This window comes from Haemaphysalis longicornis, unplaced genomic scaffold (assembly GCF_048455015.1).
Source record: "Haemaphysalis longicornis isolate Haplotype H1 unplaced genomic scaffold, Haemaphysalis longicornis Haplotype H1 scaffold_6, whole genome shotgun sequence".
NCBI lineage: Eukaryota > Metazoa > Arthropoda > Arachnida > Ixodida > Ixodidae > Haemaphysalis > Haemaphysalis longicornis.
In genome coordinates this window covers 10,879,505-10,900,314 of record NW_027526407.1, presented here as the reverse complement: position 1 = coordinate 10,900,314, position 20,810 = coordinate 10,879,505, and the positions used below count along the sequence as shown (strand labels likewise).

At 43.9% G+C, this 20,810-nt stretch overlaps 1 long non-coding RNA gene across 1 annotated transcript in view; it reads right to left on the bottom strand.

The window, feature by feature from the left end:
- LOC144141392 (uncharacterized) overlaps window positions 1–20,810 on the bottom strand; it is a 37,194-nt gene that overhangs the window by 4,170 nt on the left and 12,214 nt on the right. Inside the window, exon 4 of the long non-coding RNA XR_013316576.1 lies at window positions 1,329–1,418. This is a non-coding gene — a long non-coding RNA (uncharacterized LOC144141392). The remainder of the gene's footprint in view (window positions 1–1,328; window positions 1,419–20,810) is intronic.

Here is a 20,810-nt window from a genome sequence, read left to right as displayed (position 1 = left end):
GACGGCAACTTCCTGAACGTTGACGTTTGTTCTGTGAAAATGCCTGTGAAGCACATGCGTCTCTACCGTCTAGCTTGTTTGCGGCCTGAAAAATTTGCGAAATTATTTTTAATGCCCCAAAAGCGTACGAATTATTTTCAGCAGTCACTAATTTCGCGTTGCTTTGTGGGTCTGCCGAAAGAAAAGGGGAAAAAAGCAGCAACCATAAAGGCGTGCACGAAGCGGAAACGCATAGAGTGCACGGAATTTCAATCGGTTGTTCTCTTCGGACATTACTTATGTGCCCAACTTCGGTGCCCACAAAATTGGCCATGGTGAAGAATCCAGGAAGGAAAAAACTGGCCTCCTAAAGAAGTATGTTTTGTCCAAGTCTAGAAAAGATGATCAGCGCCAGAATGATGCGACCCGTCGTCCAGGAAGCGCAACGGCCTAACGGCTATTCACAGGACATTTGTGCATATATTAGAAGCTATTTTTGCACTTTCCTAACTTCTTTTTGGACCGGAAGTGTCATTCGTGCGGGCTAGCGGTAAACGTCGGCTCATGGCTGCTGCTAGCACCCCGGTATTTCCGCACGCCGTGCAGGCAATATCCACGGCCGCGTCAGTCCGACTTCGTGCGTGCCCCGTCTAACGCGGAGAAAACGCTACTTTGACCTATAACAAACGTCGCATACAACTAAAACAATTCACCTTGATCGCCGAGTTTGCTAAACGTGAGATAGCTATATACGTTTACGCTTCATTTAGAACAGAAAGGAGGTATGTGTGTGGCTTCTTTACGTCAGCGTGTACGGGCTTTGTGTTGTTTGTGTTTGTGTTCGAACACCACACGCGTAGATGATTCAACAATATTTTACCAGATTGAACAAAGTTGCCATGAACACGTTTAAAATACTGCACCAATGAGGAATTACTGCGGTAAACGGATATATAAATGAATTATACAAAATATATCCTTCCACGTGTCATATATTTCTGCCTAGTATTACGAAGGTTACTCTTGAGCCTACAAAGCTGGGCGAACACAGAATACCGCAATACCTTTTCAATTAAAGGAGAATAATTTCCTACTTCGGAGCCTAGTGTGAGGTCGATGAACAGTGCAACGATGAAGTCGCCCGTGCCGATGCTTGTACGAGCGCTTTCGGTAAAATTTATCAGGTTGGTTTCAACAGACGTGTTCGTTGTAATTTATGGTGAAAATAGGTTTTACGTCTTCATAAACTATACAAAATGAAAGACGGCATAAAAAAGAAATCGGCACAAAATCTTAGCAGGCATGCCTGTTGGCATATTGAAATGCGTGGTATTGATTTCTTATCTTACCAATATTGTCCTGGTGGTAAAAAACGCCGCAGGTTAAATCCTCACTCAGGAATCGTAGAAACTCAATGCAAACAGTTTGTTGTGTGTATGCTGTAAAGTTAAAGGCACACAATTGTTATTTATGTCTCCTCAGTGTTATTGCACACATATACGAAACAAAGGGGAAGTTGACCAAAACAACACTTACGACTAGCAATTTTAAAGTGACTTGAGATTAGAATTTAAACCCCAATTTTTTAGGGTTGTCATAGTTTTTTGAGAAAGAATATGTGTACGTTTGCATAAAAGCAGAAAACAGGAGAAGCATTTATGAGTGCTTGTAAGTGCTTTGCAAAAGGGTTGTCTATCCAATTGTATTGTAGAGTTATCGTTCTGAGTATCCTAATTTTTGCACAGGAAGGCTTTCAAACAATTTTAATACAGAACACTTACATGGGTATATGACGGCACTTGCGCCTTTTTTACGTCGCAAACCACTTCTAGATTCAATTCAAGCACTACTAAAATCCTATGAAAAAATGTTTCCCGACAATTCGAAAAGGGCGTGTAGTTTTCATATTTTTGTCCACCATAACTCCATGGGGCATGTTCGAGGTTAGGTTAGGTATGTTGGGTTAGCGAATGCCCCACAAAGGCCTCTTCTCTGTGGTTTAGGCTGCGAAGGTTATCCTGATAAAATAAATAGCAATCCATATTATAACAGCAGATTTCCATTTTTTCGGAGAGCTTTAGCTAAAGGATGGCGTTACTTACGCATAGCTTACGACAGGGCATACTTCTCTAATTGGTGGATTTGAACTGATAGAAATGAATAAAAGTGTAACTGGTATATTGTAAGCTATTGAATGTAAAATCATTTACGCAGCTGTGGTCGCATTTTGGATTCCCATCAGCACCCGCTAGTGCTATCTGTGGCGATCGGAAGCAGGAGCTCGATGGAGGTACCTTTCATGGAAATACAGGCACCTCCTGCCTGTGTAGTTCGAGCGCATCAGTTCTGTATGAACCCAAAGATAAGGACGGGTTTCTGGTTTCCCTTCAACAACCTGCAACGGCCGGAGGTCGTCAAAAATGCTAGAAAGCCCCCTTAAATCCAAAACACAGCCTTCCAACCAAGAGAACATTGGTAATAATGGCTCTGAAAGACTGAATTTGTGAACGTCTCAGCTTGGTCACGTTCTGTACTTCGCAAAAGAAACAGCTGCAGGACATTCCTTAGCAAATTATAAGGTAGGAAAGTAAAAGTATGACAGCAATTCCATATCGGAAGATGAAGGCGTAGGACTGAATATATTCACGCACAATAACCATTTTGCACTAGTTTCTACACGATAGGTGCAAGCTACGCGCCATTGCTGTTTTGTAGTATATAGTGTAAAAACAGCGATAAAACGGAACTTGAATTCTTCAACGCAATAGCACAGTCTCATATTTTGAGTCTTGACGTTGAGGCAATGGTCGTGGAGGCAAAACATACCTTTCTGGTGCATTTTAATACACACGTTTTATTGAGCAACGACAGAAGCTAAGTGACGCTTTACGTTTTTTTTCTCACTTAATAAACTTTATATACTACCTCTTGCGCATTCTGTACTTATGGTTGGCCTATTACCCCGCCTAAAACGGACGGCTTTGAAGGGGCGTAAATTTGCTTTACTACCGTGCCAACCTCATTTGTAAATAGATGTCACAATTTCTGCGAGGGATTGCGCATGCCTTCGGCCCACAGAATCGCAGTAGATATTTTAACGTCTTTCTGAGCAGGCTATGACTGCGGCTACGCACGAAGTTACGTAGTTGTTTAAAAGGTAACTTTGCAGAGGACGGTGCCAAAGCTCCATCCCACCAACTGGGACATCGAAGTTTATCCAAAACAAATACATTACATAATACAGGATACGTGTAAACCAAAATAGTTAAGCATGACGTCTGCAGTTCTCCCCTTTACGTTTAATATAGCTAACCAGGCATAAAATTTATATATTTCTGTTTTTGATGCCTATGGAGGTCGGCAGTGTTAACATAATTAAAATTTATCTTTGTTACGCGGCTTCTTGGTGCAAAATGATAACAGAAAGCCAAAGCGCAAGTCATCTGGAGAGTTCAATATTTGTATCGCGTACATGGCGCTGGAAACCAAAACGATGCTGTCCTACATGAATGCAAGTATGTAGACTCAGCCGCAGGGACTCAAAATTTTTGTTGCAATAGTTGTGTAATTGTTAATTTTCTAGAACGTAGACCCAAAACTATGTGCAAAAAAATTTGTGGAAAAGTACATAAAATTGGTTCTTTACTAGCCGACAGCACTTTGCTGGACATATTTGCGGTATTTCCGGCAATGACAACCACGTCTTCTCGGAAATAGTAGAAATCACTTTTATTGTATTTTAAGTACTACCCTCTAGAATTATAAGGCATGTCGGGAGCTCACGTCTGTAGTGACATTGGTGGAAATAAAAAAAAACCTCAAAGCACCTATTGAGCATCAATCCCATACGCCAGAGACTAGTTTTTCGGTTGGAGTGTTGCAAAAATACACAGCTATGGTTGTTAAAAAATGTCCGAAAACTCGGCACTTCATTGTTGGGCGCAGCCTGAGTGGCAATATCACCTTACATTGCTGTCATTGTTCTAACACTTTTTTGCGCGAAGACTCTATTGGCTGATTCGACTGGTGGTCAGTAATGCTGATTGTGTCCTTCCCCAAAACTTCTTCCTTAATGCCCGTTCTCTTAATCCTAACCTTAAGCTGGTGGCCATTATCTCCTCCTTCAACATAGCTAGCGCCCCTCCCCCCCCCCAAAAAAAAAACCTCCTAACCAATCACAGGCCCTACACCCTTTCTTAGAAACGATAGGTTAGGTTAGTTGCCTACGGGCGCTTCTTTTTTGGAACAATACGCCGAATTACAAACTGAATTATTATACTAAAAAATAACCGCCTAGCACGACTTCGTCAACTGTTATAAAGGTAATTCACAAGGATATAAAATAACCGGCAACAATGGGCATAATTACAAAACAAACAGTTGAAGTAAACTAAAACGGGCACTCATCCCGCACTCGCGTCCCTCGTGAAGAAGGACTCGGATAGCGAAACTCGAATTCGAATGAGCACAAATGCCAACACAAGCCAACGCACTCGTTCGCGCAGAGCACCCCGCAGAGGGATTGATTGATTGATTCATTGATTTATTGGGGTCCAATAAGAAAAGTAATGGACCGAGGCGGAAAATATCAATTACATACACATCAAGAGATATAGCCGTGCAGACACTGTAAATATCACTTTCGCATAATAATGGGCATACATTTTACACAGAAGAGAAGCCTTTCTCGCATTAAACAATTGGGTCGCAAAAAACAAACTACATTTGTGCACACAATCAAAAAGTAATGGGAGATCACTTTGTGGACACACACAGAAACGTGAGTTAAAATAAAAGAAACACGAAAACGATCACGGGTTTTATGACGAGGAAAAAAGGGCTAGGTTTACAAGATTCACGGTTGTATAATTCTAGAAATGTAGGTGTTTACCGCCAAAGAAAAAAAGAAGCAGTTAAAGCCTACTCGAGAACTCATTTTTTATTTCCCGCAGCATTGTGGGATCTCTTCAATTTAGTTTGCAAGCTATTCCAGATCTTTATCCCTGTGCATTGCATTATTCTCTCCCCGTAAACGTTATTTTTTGGTGGCAAGTTGAAGTTACCGAACATGAGACTTATAGTGTGGGGAGAAGAGGAATAAAATAACAGACATCAAATTGGGTATTGTATTTTACAATACTATTAACACAAAGAGTCGTCTTGTATTCACGCAAAAGATCGAAAGGTAGTACTTTTAGCGCTCGAAATAACTGCCGGCTTTACTTGGTATGGTAAATGTGATTTATTCTTCTTAAGGCGCGCTCTTGTAACCTCCGAAGGGGATCCAGATAAGAATCATAAGTCTAGGCTCATGATTCTACGCAGTAAGGTAAATAAATATTGACGAATGCAAAGTAAAGCGCCCGCAGAATGCTGTTGACTAAGTATCCTGTAGCTTGTAAAAGCACGTCACAGCCGGAAGCCAGATTTACACCTACGGCAAATAATTGGCCTGCCCCGTGAACGTGACTATATAGTATATTCCCAAGGTATTTAAAGGTGTCCGAACGTTCCAGTATGCAGTTATCAATTTTATTCTCAATATCTTTGTAACTAATTATTTTTCTGCGGGAATGTAATATAATCTACTTGGTTTTGTTGGCAATAACCGTTACCCTCTTAGCAAGAAACCACTGGAAATTCTTTTTCAATTCGGAGTTTTCTTGTGTTTGTGATTCAAAAATAATGTCTGCCGTACAAATTAATGCTGTATCATCGGCATACATAATAATTTCCGAAGAGCTAATACATGAGGCAAGTCATAGATATCAAGTGAAAAGAACAGCGGCCCTAGAACCGACCTATGTAGCACCCCTGTGTTCAGATATTGGAGTGTGGAAGTAATACTGTTCATCACGAAAGCTTGCTGTCTGCTTTTGACGTAGCTGAAAAATAACTCATATGCTTTATACGTAGGCCCTAGTGCTTTAATTTACGCAAAAGAATTGAATGATATACATTATCAAATGCTTTTTGTAATGCTTTTGTAATAACTTCCTCTACCTTGTTGTTGTTTAGGGCCGTGTTAATCGATTGAGCCAATGTCAACACTGCGGATGACGCAAAATATTTAGACACAAATCTATGTTGGTGAGAACAGAGAACCATGTACTTGTGTAAAAACTTATTTATGTGGTCTGATAGGAGTTTTTCGGAAAGATTATTTACAACGCTAAGGCCATATACGTGTCTGTAACTAGCCGGATCGGAATTGTCGCCATTTTTGGTAATTGGGAGTACTTTTGCAATTTTTAGTATGGATGGTTAAGTTTTGTTTTTTATAGAATGAATAAATAAATTGCATCAGATTGGACCTAAAATATGCACGTTTTCTTTTACCAATATTGCTGTAATTTGGTCTAACCCAGCAGATTTGTTAGTTGAAAGACTTTTAATAATGTGAACAACTTATGTGAACAATAACAAACGTATTGCCAACTGGGTTTGGCGCATTATAGCTGTCTATAAAGCGGGGAATTTTGCCCGCAAGAGCTTTGCCTATACCAGAAAAGAAGGTGGTGAACTCTATAACAGTGCCCTTGTCAACGCAGTCAGGAGTAAGGCGCTGTGATTGATGGCCCCTAGTAACCTCGTTTATGATGCCCCATATTTTGCGTGTATCGCCAGATGCCGCATGAAGGCAGCGTGAGTAGGATTTTTTTGCATGCTCGAATTATTATAACGCATTTATTCCGCATTAGCTTGGACTAACGTAAATAGTACCAGTTGTTTTCATTTATTGTACCAGAAATTCTTTGTTTTTAATACTTGCAAAATCTCTTCATTCATCCAATGGCCGATTGGTAATTCATATGACGGTGTAGGTAGTACGGACGGCACTTATCAACGGCGTTTTTAAGAATTCTTTTTAGGTTCGAAAACTCAGTATTAACATCATTATCGTATGTGTCGTCAAAACTGATTTGCAAGAGGCTCTGTCTCAGCATCGTGTAATCTGTCTCGATAATATGTCGGCGATGTTCCTTCTTAGTTTAAATTAAGTTATTAATTACAATGAACATTGGATGGTGATCCGCAAATGGTTCATTGAACACGCCAGCGTGAACGTCGGTATCTATTATTTTTAGTGCGTGATCTATATTTGATGAAGGAACACTTGTAACATGCGCGGGGGTAAGTATAACATTTGTGATGTTGAATGACTGCAACAGGAATAGTAATCCTTATGAGCATCATGACTAGTATCAAGGTTAAAATCTTCAACCACCACAATGGGATCAGCGAACGTTTTGATATCGCCATAAAAATCATTTCCAGTGTACAAGAAAGGCGGGTAGACTAGAATTGGGAGGCCGATACAGGACACCAACAATAAGAGGGAATCCTAAATTTACGAACAAGGTTTCCATAAAAGAACAACTGTACGAAAGTGATGGCAAGGGTGTGAAAGAAACACTTTTATGAACAAAAAGGGCGACGCTGCCACCGCGATTTCGCGACTCGGTTGGCTGTGAGGTAAACCTATAAGCAGCGATTACAACCTCCTCACCTATTTTCAGCCATGTTTCTGTGATTGCAATGACATGAAACGGTTGCGCATGCTCGGACAACTGCGCTACAATTAAATCTAAGTTCTTTTTCATACTTCTAACATTGCAGTGGAATATTGACGAGCTCGTTTGGCCAGGAAATTGTTGAACCTCACCATTATTCATTGTAACGGTAAGCCTTGGTAACTTAATGAAGTGTTAGGACTGGGTGGATGACTACGCGAATTTGACGAGGTCATTTTTCTCAAGTTATGTGAGGCACCTTCGTTTTTCCAATTTCCTCATTAGGCACTTTCCGCAGAAATCCAAGCGAATTTGCAGTTGTTCTCACGCTTTGCACTTATCGCTTCGCCAAGCAAAACGTTGTTTTCACGGGATAGATGTTCGTTGATTTAAACTGGTTCGTTTGTTGCAAATCCAAGCATCACCGTGTTTATCTGTTCTTTTCGGCAGCCTGCATGACACTATCTCGAGTCGACGTTGAGTTCAACTTAACAATGACGTTAGGAAGCCCCTTTGAAGCTACTCGATGCACTACATCAATATCCTGAGAAGCAACGTCAACACCTGGATGGGTAGTGATTCGCTTCAGCGTTTCCTTTAGGCCCTCGTTTTCTGTAAACGGGACACCTTTTAGCTTAAGGTTTTTCTTCCTGCTGTACTGCTTCAGCTCCACAAGATGCCTCCTGACTTCCTTCATATCCCTGCTCCGCCTCTCACTTTCGCGATGACACCCAAGGCCCCGATTCTTGACCTCAGTAAGCTTCTCCAGAATAGACTTTGCATCACCGTTGATTTCCTCGAAACAGTCATTCATAAATTTCATTGAAGTCGTGACACAAGTTCTGTTTTGATATCAGTTGTTGAGGAAACAAGAGCTGTTACCGTGGCTGTCAACTTATTCATGACCTCGATGAACTTCGACGTCCTTTTAACCAGGGCCTGAGTGATTTCTTTACCGCTAGTTGGTGCATTATCTCCGAAGCCTTTTGCAAACTACATGAAAGTATCGGTTTCCTTGTTATCCTTTGCCATCCTAATGCATTAAGTATTTTTGGACAACACAGTTTCAACCAAGAAAACACTCAGAGCAATCCAAGCAGCCTCCGTACATCAGCTTGTACCGTGCACATAAACGTATGAACAGTACCTGCAGTGAAACAGGAAGCAGTTAAGCGACGTTGTTGTTCGGCTTCCCGGAGCGCTCTGATGTGGCGTAGCTGTTGGCCGGGTATATATGGGCGACGTGGGGTCAGCGAGTCCTGTCCGCATGCGCAGAAGCCGGGACGATGTAGCACAGAAGCCATTGAAGCCACTTGCTTTTGCAGCGGCTACGACGGGCCAGCGTGGTGGCGTGCATAGAGTTTCTTAGTAAGTATAGTAGAGAGTAAACTGCGTTTCGTAAGCCATGTCGTCATGGGGGTTCATTTGAAGACCCCCATTTTTGGCTTGGGCCTGGTATAACAATTGAATTCTTAAGCGGTATTCGGGTTTTGTTTCTTCACTATGCATTAACACATTTACGAGCTACAAGGAAGCCGAAATCGTCCCTGTTCTGTGGTAGCCATTTTCGGTGAAAGAGCAGGCAGTGCGTGATCGCACCTGACATTGCTGATGCCACAGTGGAAGGACGCATGACTGAGCGGGTAATATGCCACCGCGAAATTTGTAGCCCACAAAAACAAGAAACAAATCGTACTTCGACAAGACAATATACGACCACGGGAATACGACAGATACGGGCGCTTGTATGTGCCCTATCTTGTCATCGTGCACGACTGCTTTCTTTTTTCTTGTTAAACCAGTTGGCGGTCGGTGCACCGGTTCACCATGAAGGCAACGTTTTTATAGGCACGCTCAAAAAACTTTCCGAACACTTCAAGCAACTTATTATTTGCAATAATGGTAAAATTATAAAATCAGAGTCTCTAATGACTTTCGCCCCAAATATTAACCTCGTTCGTAACTACAAACTCGGTTTCCAGAATAGCAGGCACAATTGCTCCTGCAAACATACGCTTTACTTCCTTTTCCTTAGTTTAAAACAATTTTTTTTATTTTGCACTAACATAATTTTACATTATTCTTCGCGTTTTTGTGGCACTTTGTTTAAATTTGCGGTCACGAAAACGTTTCAATCCAAGCCAATGATGAAATTAGGGCGAGCGCGTTGTATAATGGTGGTTCATTACGACACAAACGGCCTTAATTTGAGCAACATTGGCGCAGCACCAGATTCCTCTCTAGTGTATATTATAAGAACCTCTATGTGTGACGTGATGGCGTCCTTGGTTGCAGGAGGAGATGACACACCCAGCGCGTACCGTTTTGCCGCTATCATGCAATGATACAGAAGATTGTTCAGCGACATTGTCGTTCGGCTGCCGGTACTACTATTCGGGCCGCCGAATTGGGATTTTCGGGGCATAAATTGTGTTTGGTCGAGGGTTTGGTATTTCATTTGACAGACTTTATGAGGAATTAGTTTGCGATATCACAAGGATCGACAATATTCGCATGAACCACTGATTCCGGTTTTAGGGTGTGGTACTCTTCAGAGTGTTTGGTGCAGCATTTTCCTAAACTTCGACAACTACGACTCCCTTCACTCCACTTGTGCACGGATGTATCTGGTGACATATTTGACGAAATTTTAACCAATGAAGAAAATACAAACGGCGGTATATCATGTGCTAGATGAAAGCCAAATTGTGTCGCAATGCCCTAAAAGTGGTCACAACAATTATGTGTGTGGTGAGCCTCTGTGCTGCATGCCCGTGTTTTAGGAAAGGTTTGTGACGGGCCAATAAGATATGCCCATTCGATGCATACACATACCTCACCGCAAAAAATTATAGGGAACGAACATCACCCCCTAGGCGATAGGAAACGTGTACGTTAGAAAAGCTTTTCTTTTTTTTAGACAACAGTATACCGTTTTGTGTGACTTTTCATTTTAATATTCAATTGTTCGCTGACACCTCTGTCCGTTTATTAGGGCAATCTTATGCACCCATCCATAAGTGGTCCAAACGTCTTTGTCCTGAGACTGAATACACCGCTCTTGGAAGCGGCGTCGTGGAAAGCAGGGTAATAAAACTGGCAGCAGTGATATTTTGTACTGTTGTAGACATTTACGATGGGAGACATGAAAAAAAGGGCAACCTTTGGAGTTGAGACGCGAAGACTGAGGTACAGCGGAGCTGCTGGGCTTCACAGGTCATATTTTTGGTCTTAACGTCTTATTGGTTGATCGGACACGGATGCCGCTGAGTGGAGTCCGTCTTGTTTTCCCAGGACGGATACGGACGCTGTGCTTGGGGAATCAGTAAGAGACGGAAATTTTCAACGCGCGCCTCCCCACAATGATAATTTCGCTAAGACGCGATGTTCGCACACCTTCCCGTTGACTCCTTTCCCTCTCGCCACTTTTCCTAACACTTCATCGGCAAGCATTTTCGCCCCTCTCTGTTTTTCTGCACCATGTTTTCAGCAACGGCAAGCGCGAATAGAACTCAAGCTTAAGCATCTCCAGTGTTGAAGACAGAGCTGCTTCGAAATAAAAGATGGCTAAACGTCATAGCTTTCCGCTTGCAAACTGACTCAAATGAAAGGCGGAAATCCCCACTACTAGAGTATAAAAACCAAAACTGCAAAATTCCAAGCTAAACTCAACTTCAACAGAGCCAAAGTCGAACGCCAGCGCCCGTGCTAAGAACACAAAGGAAATGCTGAGCGGTCGAATGCGAGAATACCCTAATGAAATAAACACCGCTTTGTTAACGTGATAAACCGTTGCTCCATTTCGAGCGGTGAAAGAATTTGCTCCTCTGTTTTGTGCACTTCGTACACCTGCAATTCAGTTCCTTGCCACCTCACTAGTTTTCGACACATTTCTCGACGCAGCATCCTCCTCCTGTTCACGTTATTGCACCGCTTTAGAGTGACGCAGGCACTCATGTAACTGAAGCTATCAGAGGTTCGCTACTATAAATTACAGATCGCTAAACCCAAACGAACACAAGGTCTTGTTTGAAAACATCTTCGTGTACTGTTTATAAAGCGGGGTCGAATGCGACAAAATGCGTGGTCCTTTACGTAGGCACAGGTCTGGAAAAAGCGGAAATCTTATGTTTCAGAGTCAGTGCACGGGGGGTTTCAATAAATGGGCGTGTACTTGAGTGTCGGTGATTTGAATGCTTCGGCTGTAAATTTTTGCTTCATACATTTTGTGATGGGTTCTTGAATCTTCCAAGAGGAATTGAAGGTGCCATTGCACAGCACTTCGTGGATTAACTAAAACTTAGTTGTATATCACTTCAGTCGAAGAGAAACAACTATTTAATGTTAAACTTTTTGAAAGCTCTGTCTTCCAGCGGGCATGATACAGAAACGTGACATACAATAAGCAGAGTTACAGCCGTTTTGAATAGGATTCTTTTTGTTATTGCCGAATTTAAAGCCTAACGTCGGACAAATGCCCTATTTTTAGGACTAACGTTTATCAGCTCTCAACCGCAGCTTGACGATGCGCCAAGCAGCGTAAGGATTATTAGACATTGGCTGCGCTTCGTGGGGAGCTTGTCAGTGTTATGTCTCCAAAAAAGATTCGTCATCTTCATCAGCTCCGCATCCAGTGTTCGGCTGGTGATTTCTAAACTAAAATGTACGTTGTAGGCTGGGGCCTTATTTGTTAACATGCCTATGGGACTTACTACTTCAGGACCCACGGGCTTTTATTAAAAAACTATTGTGCACCAATACGAAAAGGTTTACGAATACATATCAGTGCTCACAATGGCATGGGTGGCTCATTGTAGAGATATATCACTTCTGGAACAAAATAAAAATACAACTCTTGCTCGCTTGACATCTAGCGCCTTCTAGTGACAGCCACATATACCGAAAAACGTTTTTTTATTTTGATCTTAGTGAAGCAGATATGAATTAAGAAAAAGCAAATTAGAATGCTAGAGACATTTCTATTGTGTTTTAACACATTTTGTATCTAAACACGATGCTTTTAAAGGCCGTGGGTGATAAAGTATTAACTCCCGTAGTGATGTGATCAGGTCTGTTTTCCTTAAAACGCATTTTTTTGACGTCAGGCCAATAGGCCGAAGTTGTTTAAGAGTCGCTTTTTTATAGAACAGTCATCATTCTATGACGGAGCTTTGCATTAGGCATCTTTGTGACGAATCTCATGCGTATGAATGTTTCTCTCCAGAACCTCCGTTGTGATTAATTTCCAGCTTTCGCTTGTTGCAGTTGCTGAACGTTTTAGTATTTGCAATGGTAAATTTTTGTAAAGTGCGCAAACAATTTCTTCTCCGCCAAAACTCACCACCAGCTACACGGTCTAAAAATGAAGCTTCTGTGGCGTCACGTAAAATCAATAGTTGGGAATTTATTATGTGTGCTTCTGGCCTGACATGGAGTGCTTAATGCAAGCAGAGGTAACCATTTCAACGTAAATGATGTAGCTAGGAACTATCCAAGCTACAGCGTTGAAATGTTCAAATATTGTGAGTGATATTACATTTCTGTCACCAACATGGGCGTCTACAGCAATGACAGAATCGCCGATATTGTGTGCGCATAGTGGAGTAGGTAACTAATGACTTTGAACAAAATTACACACTAGTTCTGACAATTGGGGGGTAGTATTAGAACTTCCTCGAGTTCTAGTTTGTACTTCAAGACCGCTACGAGCCTAAGTATCATGTTATGCGAACACACTCGAATTTCCTTTGAACATGCTTGTTGAAATGTGGCAATGGATTCCGGCCGGAAGCATAGACCGACTGGGTAAGTCATCAGGTAGCAATGCTTTCGCTCATCATCAGCAAAACGCCCCTGTTAAGTATGGTTTTCAAAGTTGTTTACGAAAGGACATAAATATGTTGAGAATTAGGGAACTATTCGTGTATATAAAGTGAGTAAATTCCAAACTGTTACGGGCGACAAAGCAGCGACGTTTATTTACAATAGTGATTGCAAAATACTAGAGGGAGTTACCGCCGCTCACGTTAGCTGGTCCAAGTTTTCTTCTGGTAGATCATCCCCATCCTGCTGAATGTAATTGGCAACATTGGCATTCACGCAAGTCTGTGAATGAGCGGAAAAAACCTCCCTCGGCGCATATAAAGTCATCTGGGCGAGTGAGTTGGTTTTGCGACGATAAAACCCCGTGAAATCTTTACTCTTAGTGCGACAGCGACTGCTGGCAGTGAGCCGGGATAGGACATTGGGTACGTATTTAGTGTGTGCTTGCTGAGACCATTGGTGTGCAGGTGATAGAGTGCGGATCGCCGACATAACTATCATGCACGAAACAATAAAAACGGCGAGCAGTTTGTGACATATTACGCGCTTGTGCAGAGGCGTCGAAAGGTACACCAAGTCTCCCAGTTCGTAACAAATGTCCCGGTGTTGGCGATCATGGATAGATATATAGATAGGTACATCTTTATTTGAGGCACTGAGGTCACCGTTGATGCGGCATCCGACGGAGTGGTCCCTTATTCACAGGCCCATATACAGCCAGCACCTCCTCGCGTGCGCGGCGTGCCATCTCTCGGGCATAGTAGTCGGCAATGGTGTTGCCGATTATTTAGGAGTGAGCTGGTGTCCGTATGACCTCGACTACCCTTTCTGATGGCTCTCTCTTGTTCATTATGTTTCCTGCCAATGAGGACATTGTGCCCTTCCGGTAGCTGGTCTAGGTCTTCTTGACCATGACCTCGACGCCTGGTGGAAGCAGCGCTAGTGCCATGGCCACTTCTTCCGCTGTGGTTGGGTCTCGTGTCCTCGTGGAGGCCGTGGTGACTAGCCTGTTTCTAGACGTTAAGGCCACTGGTGCTCTGTCTCTTCCCTGCAGTAGGGATGCGTCCGTGTACAAGACGTGAGGGTTGTCGCCGAATCTCCTCCATAGAGCTGCTGTTCGGGCCTTTCTTCTTTGTTCGTCCTCTCCCAGCGTCATATCACGTGAAAGGAGCTTCGACACCGCTTTGAAGACCCTTGTGAGGCCAGAATGCGGAGACGGGCAAAGTCATGGGATTCTTGTCCACGGCAAAGAATGGTTAACACGGCTGGTATTGTTGCGGAAAGAAAGTGGGGTCTCGACAGCACTTCGATTCAAACGAGCGTAGAGGAGGAGAAAAATGCTGTAGTCAGCAGTTTCGTACTTTGCGGTATTATGCGCATGGTTACAAACGGCAAAATGGCATGCCAGGTTCCTTGGTCAGAAGCGACGCACATGTGCAGCATGTCAGGGTCCGTTGTGTGAGCTCGGTGCGGCCATTCGACTGCGGGTGATAACTTTTGAAATGCTGATTGTGCGTAGCATAAAAACGAAGAAGCTCTTCGGTAATATCCACAGTACATATGTGTCCCCGGTCACTAATAGTGATAAGAGGGGCCCATGATGAAGGGCCCATGATGAATCAGAATTGAACTTAGGACAAAGCTCGCTATTGCCGAAGCCATTACGGACGGTAAGGCAGAGGTCTCGGCGTAAAGCGAGAGGTAATTAATGCCTTCGGGGATACAGCTGTTGCCACACAAAAACGGGTGAAATGGTCCCAGTAGGTCTCTCCCGACATTTTCAAAAATCACGGGACAAGTTTTACGTGATGACGTTGACCGGGATGAGCAGTGTTTTTACGTTTCAGACGGTGGCAAGTGGGGCACTTGGACACATACCATTCGGTTGTTTTGATCTTTGGGCCAATAAAAGCATGGGTGTAAACGATGAAGTGTTCGTACAATTCCTATATGGCCAGTGGTAATATCATCATGTACGACTTTGAGAACAGCGGGGTACATGTTTTGTGACACCACAATCAGATAATAAGATATCGAGAGAATACTACTTTTTATAAACCGCATTCTCACGCATAAAACCTCTTTTCGACATGTTGGGTCACGATCTAATGCTAAAAATGGCTCTAGAGTCTGATCGTTTTCATTCAAAGCGTAATATATGCACGCCAAGAAACGCCGGCTCAACAGAAACAAAAGTCTCGTCATCGGCATTGGTGTGACTTTGGGTCTTTTCATTGGGCAGGCGAGCGAGATGTTAGCGTCAGCGTGCTTCCGTCTGATCCTATACATACTAGTAAAGTTGAATTCTTGAAGACGCCTCGCCGAGCACGCAAGCCAACCACACAGATCACGCTGGTTGACCAACGAATATAGCGAGTGATCGTCGGTGATTTTATGATGGCGCATACATAGTGTTAGGAACGAAGTGTCTTGGTAGCCAAAACAAATAACGAACAGTCGTTTTTTGTCAACGTGTAATTACACTCACACTTGCTGAGGGAGCGATTGGTGTAGTCAGTGATATCTTCTCTACCGGAACTTCGATGCTGGAGCACGGCAGCTACGCCGACACCCCTCGCATCCATGTGAAGTTCAGTTGAGGCGCAAGATTCAAAGTGGAGAAGTACTGGCCTTTCTTGGTGATAGCGTTCAATCGGGGATAAAAAGCCAACTACCTCCACATAGTCTTTTTTTCAACCAAATTTACCGGAGCTGCCCATTCACTGCTAAATATAGTATGACACCCTTCGCCACCATATCTTGAAATTGTTCATTGACTAGCTCATTGACTGACTCGGTTGCGCGCTCCCGGTGTTGATGGAGTGAGCAGTGTTAGATGGTTGGCTCGGGGACGGCTTTTGCTTAATTGAGAAACCGAATGCTGATGGGCACGTACGAATGACGTCAAGAACATTAGAATCTTCTCAACGTATTGCACTGTCCTTGAACATGTGTAAAACTACAAGTCGTCCGGCAATGCTTCGCTGATTGATCAGTGCGTTCGCTTAAAACAGCTACTGAATTTTTCGGGTATTCTTCCAAATGGCCCATTTTTAACCCTCACGATATAACGATCTTCTTAGGTGTATAATTTACCGCCCACAGAGCACAACGCCCTTGTTTAAGGGGAAGAACGAGAAAGAACCAAGAAGAACTATGTCCTTCTTAGCGCACGACACGCTGAGAGCCTCAATAGTAGCGGTGGATTTGTTAGGAATAGCTCTTGGTTCCTTTTGGTGTCACAAATGCAGCGCAGAGTCCCAAAATAAACCTTCCAATACGGGCAATCTGCGTTACCTTGCACATTGACAATCCTCCACCAGCGCCGAAAAGAGAGAGCCATTGACGTATATTTAACCACTTTTAAAATCAAGGAGTGCCGTGCACTGTGCCAAAAAGTCAATACCATTATTCACGTTATGTGTGGACATCGAGTGCACGGTGAAGAAAATTTTAAATTTCTGCCCACAGAATGTGACATTGGGGGAGCAAAGAACCTGCGTACGCAAATATTAGCGCCAGCCCCACAAAAATGTACCGGACGACGCCAGTAGGACATCGCTTTGCTTTCAAGTTTATTTTAAAAGCTGGGCTTATAACAGAAACACCTGACTCAGTGTCTAATACTGCCTGTATAGGACGTCGTCAATACCCAGTTGATGATTCTTTTTTGCAGCAATACTGGAAATAACATTGTATAAGCGCTGAATGACGGCGTCACTCCCTTCGGCCGCGATGACTAGCTTTCTGGAGGCAGGGAACACCATCGTGGCTACCGAGAACAGTGGCGGAGAGGCAGTAGAGAGTTTTAGCAGTTGTATGCTCCGTTCGTTACGTTCGTTAAGTTGTTTACGTATGTACCGGGAACAGACTGCGCATGCGCCAATTGTTCCGTACGCGGCCGGCGTCTCTCCCGGGGCTCTGCTTCCGCGTTACTGTATCCGTAACTTGGTGGCCAGCCGTGCCTCCTCAGCGGCTGTTACGGAGGCGTACACAGCCGATCCACAACCACGCGGAAGTGGGATCCTCAACTACATCCGCTATAGACGTCAGCGCCTCCTAATTTGAAGACTTCATACAGTGATGATCGGGCCTAGTAGCTATTATGTTCATTTCGAACTGAATCGGGCAAGGCCAAGGCCATTCCTCCACGTGAGCGGCGCGCGTCGCCGCCGCCACAGCAAGCTTGCGAGGGTGACGCAAAACACAGCAACGCGATAAACAGATCGAAAACAGAAGATGCCAAATTCACAGCCACTGTCACTGAGATGCACTGGGCACGACCCATGCACGACGCAGCGCGCAGGTAACAGGCCCCCGCAACACGTCGCTAGCAGTCTGCTAAATATAAATGTAACCGTAAATTGTCTTACATTGATTGGAACAACGATTGTTTACTTTGTGTAAGATTTATTTTACATTTACAATGCTTTAGGGGAAACTGCGTTGTTTACGTATTTTTAGCGTGTGGATTTTTGCAACAACTCGGCTAATCCGCCATTACGCGGAACGAACGGTACTACGCTACGGAGTGCTAAAACACGTTTTCCGACTCACTCCATGGAAATGATCCGGTACATGCGCGCGCATGCGCAGTCGGGTCCCGGTACATACGTAAACGGACAGCATACGGACTGCTAAAACTCTCTAGTGTTACACTTCGGTCGGTGGCTGGAGATCCGGTCCGCGGAGCTTCAAGTTGGAAAAAAATCCTTCTGGGAGACCGGCTAGGGCGCAAGTGGAAATTATTCTACTAATAGTCAGCGTTAGAAAGAGGAAACAGTAATGCCGGGCTTTATCGCGGGCACTGCCGGCGTCGTTGACAATATCGGGAGAGGTGCCCAATCTTGTCGCAACGACAACACACTAGACCTTGTCGATCTCGCTACGAGGTACTTTCTCGGTTGTAGTTGTGGAATCCAGAGCTGCTGTAGCTCTTGGGAAAGCACCGAAGTGTTCCGGACGAATTGGCCTGTTTCTACGTGTGGCCCACTCTGGTAGTCTTGGTTTGAAGCATGCGGAATGGTAGTAGGTGAACTATCGTTCGCCACAGCTAGGGCTTACCTGTGAAACACAGGTGTTATGGTATTTGTGATCCACGTGGTGTCCCTAAGGCACGGTAGCTCTTTCCGCACAGTGTGGCGTGTTGTTTGAGCCATGTCAGATTAAAAATCGGAGCCAGAGCTTGAAATGGTCATAAAATTAAGAAGTGTACCAAACTTTGGAACGATGCTGCATATCGTCAGGGTAAAAATGGTGGACAGCATCTAATGATATCTGTACCCGAGTTAAAATTATCACGGCCAATAAAAAAATTTCTAAGTATCTTCCACATGGCCCATCAGCAAATGGTCGACTTTATCCTCATCACACATCCGCGAACCCAGGGTCTTGCGGAGATTTAACACGTCCTGAAAATACATGGTGAAAATTGTCCCGGGAATCGGAGCCCGGTGATACATTCTTGCCTCTGCTCGTTTTCCTTGCCAATAGAATCGCCGAACCGGGCTTTCATCTGCCCTACAAAGTGGTCCCAACTCGGCAGTGTCTTCTTTATGGTTTTCAAACCATACTAAAGCAGTGGCCTCTAGGCAGAACGAAATGAAAGGCGCCGCTTTCTCATTACAGCTGCTCACGCATTTAGGCCGGTAATTGTTGTCTTCCGCAGCTCTGCCAGTTTATGGACGTGGCCCACTGCAATGCGTTCACCTTCCAGTAGGCGCCCGCCGCTGAGACTGCTGATTTTCGTTAATTATAGTAGGCAGTGAAAAGAGTCCAGCCACCCATCTGCTTCAACACGAGTCCTCGGCTTCGGTGTTGACGTACCTCCAATGACGCAGCGAGGCCTATTTACAAGCGGGATCCCTAAACACCCTTGGAAGCAACGGCCGCTCAGCGTTCACTCTTCCCGCTTTTCTTCTCTAAGTCTATCCCTATTTTGCTGGATGTCCGTATTCAGGCAAATGTTTATATGTTTATAACAATACCACACAGCACGTCATGTGTCAAAAAAGAGCCTTTTTCTGTTCACCCTGTCCTTTTAGGGCAATCTTATTTCTATCATGTCAGACCAACCAGCCCGACAGATTTCATGGGTCATATGTGGCACCCAGGCAGCACTGAAACCAGCGATTACTCTCGAAAGAAGCGTTGCGCTGCTGAGCACGAGGTCGCGGGCTCGATTCGCGGCTGCGGCGGCCGCTTTTCTGATTAAAGCGAAAGCAAAAAACGCCCGTATCTCTGAGATTACGTCCAACGTGAATGATCCCGAGGTGGTCAAAATATTCCTGAGCCCTCAACTACGGCGCGCCTCATCGCCTGCGTTGCGTCGGCGCATTAAACCCTAGAGTAAATCAATACTTTCTCAAGAAAGATAGGTTGTTCCGTAAAATGCCAAATAGTGTCAGTGCCTTTAATGCTTTCTGATATCTCTTTTTTATAATACAAAAAGAGCTCATGCTTTTGAGAAAGTAGTGGTGCTTATAAACGCCGACTGACTAAACAGTCGAGGATGTTGGAAATGTTGTGTAAACATTGTTCCCAATACTGTGCTCCAAGGTTTCGTTTCCCTTTTTCGCTTCGAACGCAAGCGCGGTAGTCTCAACTCACATACAGTAATCCCTCATAAAAAAGGAATCACTTTATTCGGAATATTGATTTACTCGGAATTTATTATAGTTCCAATACAAGAAAATGCTTTTTAGGCAGCATTACTCGAACCGCACAAAGAGCTTGACTCGTTCAGATTGAACTGGCGAGTGGAGGTGCCGCCGAGCTGCAAGTAAAGCTGTCAAGATGGCGGGTCAGCGCAAGCTGGTGTTTTCTTGGTGATTTTCTCGAACCGATCTTGCTCGATTCACGCCATCAAACTTAAGGCGAATGGCCCATTATGTTCATGAAATTTGGTTCCTAGGCATTGGTCAATCGTGTGGAAGGAATGGTGCGCGAAGAGCGATGCCTGGACCATACAACCAGCAGTGTCGTCGACGACGTGGACCAAGAAAGTCTTGTTTTACTAACTTCCCGGCGGTTGTGATTTATAAAGCCTACTAGTGTCCTATACATACCCGGCTCGATGCGAGGAATGGGTAACTGCTTCTCCGAAATAACAATTGCTCAAGCCACGGGAAGATAGGCAACACCAGGCGATCTCTTTCGAATTTCTGACTGCAAACACAATAGCACAAGTCCAATCGATCATTCAGGGCATCATTGGAACCACACGAAAGTTGTACCGCATGGCTATATTGCAGTGCATGCTCACAGCGTACACGTCACACAGGTACAACATTGATTTTCTTGGGGCGCTACATTTCACTAACTTTTCATTGATAGAATTCGCAACTTCGAAGGCCGCAAACTGCTTTACGAACGCCGGCCATTATCGCACCGTTCTCAGCTACTCTGACTATTACCAGAATGACGATGACGGGATTGGCAGCTATCTGTACGATTCTATTCATAAAATTGGTTACCAAAATGTACAAGGTGATT